This window comes from Octopus bimaculoides, chromosome 2 (genome assembly GCF_001194135.2).
Source record: "Octopus bimaculoides isolate UCB-OBI-ISO-001 chromosome 2, ASM119413v2, whole genome shotgun sequence".
Lineage (NCBI taxonomy): Eukaryota > Metazoa > Mollusca > Cephalopoda > Octopoda > Octopodidae > Octopus > Octopus bimaculoides.
The window spans coordinates 99954152-99956869 of record NC_068982.1 but is presented as its reverse complement, the minus strand read 5'-3'; the positions used below and the strand labels follow the sequence as shown (position 1 = coordinate 99956869).

Sequence of the window (2718 nt, the reverse complement as noted above, 5' to 3'; positions counted from 1 at the left end):
GTCAATTAGACCCAGAGGTTTCAGGTAATGCTGAGTTAGTGCTGTGGATAGACCATAGTTAAGCTCCAGGTTCGGTGATTATGCAAATAAGGGGTCCAACATATGTCATATATCAGTGTGTGAAAATAAGGATTTCGTAATGAGATAAAGAACCAAGGCTGTGTGTAATATAGAACATTTATAACTATATGGTCTTACAGCTGTTTCCAGGATATTTATTATATCCCTTCATCGGAGATGGTGTGAGAGGATGGTTAAGCAATAGTTAGTTTACATAAGATAGGAAATAGAGAGTGAATGTAGGGATATTGTATTTGTAAATCCATTATTAAGATTCCAATTCCCTTTGAGTAAAATCCAACAGTCTTTGAAATTGGTAATTCCAAATACAGAGTTTATACACTGTTATTGAATCAAGGGTTCTGTTTATATTATATATATATATATATATGTATGTATGTATATATATGTATATGTATATATGTCTATGTGTGTGTGTCTTTGTGTCTGTGTTTGTCTTCCACCACCGCTTGACAACCGGTGTTGGTGTGTTTATGTCCCTGTGATTTAGCAGTTTGGCAAAAGAGGCTGATAGAATAAGTATCAGATTTAGAATATATAAAAAAAGTGCTGAGGTTGATTCATTCAACTATAACTCTTCAAGTGCCCCAGCATGGTCGCAGTCTAATGACAGAAGCAAATAAAAAAGTAGAGTTAGAGAAGGAGGAAGGAAGAGAGAGAGAGAAGGGGGAGAGGGTGAAGAGAGATGTGGAGAGGGGAAGGAAAAAAGGAGAGAGAGCAGGAAGAGAGAGAGACAGAGAAAGAGAGAGAGGGGGTCCTTTTTCTTTAAGTTTTATTTAGTAATAGGAAAAGTGTATATAAACAATAAATGGATGCTTAATATTTTCAGGTTATATTTTGCTTAGAAATGAATGATCAAATATTTTATGAGAATAGTAAAAATGTTATGTTTATCAATTTTTTTTGCAAGATTCCTGATGTGAAATTGTGTGTTGAAACAGATATTGTTGTATTTCAGGATGGTCATTTTTTTTTTTTACCAAACAAACATATGCACAATATATCCATTCTTCACTTGTTTGTTACTGTTCTTATTCTAACTCATGTCCAGCCAAGAAATCTTTTGTCACACATCTGTGACCTCTTCAGCAACACTTACTCCATTCTAAGAACAGAATAGAGTAAGTGGAGCAAGAATACACAAAAACGAAGATACACAAACACACACACACACATATATATACATATATACGATGGGCTTCTTTCAGTTTCCGTCTACCAAATCCACTCACAAGGCTTTGGTCGGCCCGAGGCTATAGTAGAAGACAATTACCCAAGATGCTACGCAGTGGGACTGAACCCGGAACCATGTGGTTGGTAAGCAAGCTACTTACCACACAGCCACTCCTGCACGTATATATTTATATATTTATTCAATTAGCAGAATCGGTAGAGTACCAAATATAATAAAGAAAATTCTGCAATCCATAGGAATTGATGAGGGTTTGCAAAGGCAGCAATAAATCAAAAGAAATGCAGGTAAAAGTTTAATTGCAGTGAGGAGAAGAAGGTTTTACATTTCATGCTCTTGTCCATTAACTGAGAGTAGAAAGAGATGAAAAAGTTGTTTGCTTCATGAAGAACACAGGAAGTGAGTAGCAACCTGAAATAGGTACAAGTGTTCAATGTTAAGTGAGATAAAGAATAAAAGAAAAAAGCAGGTACCATTTAAGTTTGTGGTGTATGTTACACATAGAAAGTTATGAATAGAGCATTGTGAGAATAAAAGAATTGCAGAGTACGTTGTCAAATAAACTGCTGCAAAGTAGGTGTGTGTGTGTGTGTATGTGTGTGATGAGTAATATTTACTGCAGTTTTGACTTTGAGAAAAAATATGTATTACAAATGTTTACTACCAGACAAAGACTATATCAGCTAAGTAAATGACCTTCTCCAAATGCTTCAAAAACATTATAACATATGCAGAACACTATTTCAGAAAATTATCTCCATTCTCTTTTGAGCATATAAAAGAAAAATTTATGTGGGGCGAAATGAGTAGGACAAAATAAGGTAAATTTTCCTCTTCAGTTCTCCAGAATTACATTTGAAAAAAGACTCATACACATTAGTATCCATTCTTAGATGTCAGAAATGTCAGAAATGCAACAAAAATTTTAAATATCTTGGGCAAACGAAAGAGGATCATGGAGAAATGGTATATGATATGATATTAACGAAACTTAACGAAATCTAAAAACACAGCATAAAATATTCTCTGTAGCATCTTTACAATCTGCTGGAGTGGGTCACTTCCTGATATATTTATACACCATGCAGTTAAAGAGAAGAGATTGTTGAAATTAGTCATAGCTCATTTTACCCCACTTTAGACATAATTTTTGAAAATTGAAAATATAAAAGCGCAGGAAAATATACTTCCAGAAGGAGGGAAAAGGACATAAGATCAGGCCTCCAAATAAAATATATGAGATAGACGAAAGATGGAAGGGATACTGGGAGCTGGCCACGGATTTGGGAAGTCTAGCAATTTTTCCACTTATAAAAACAACAAAAAGACCAGACTTAGTCATATGGGACACAGAACAGAGAATAGGAATCTTGCTAGAACTGACAGTACCATGGGAAGAAAACATCGACAATGCAGAGAAACGAAAGGAGAAGAGATATGAAAAA

General features: G+C 34.7%; 1 long non-coding RNA gene across 1 annotated transcript in view; it reads right to left on the bottom strand.

Moving 5' to 3' along the window:
• Window positions 1-2718, bottom strand: part of LOC128251592 (uncharacterized) — a 69810-nt gene that overhangs the window by 9809 nt on the left and 57283 nt on the right. The window lies entirely within an intron of this gene.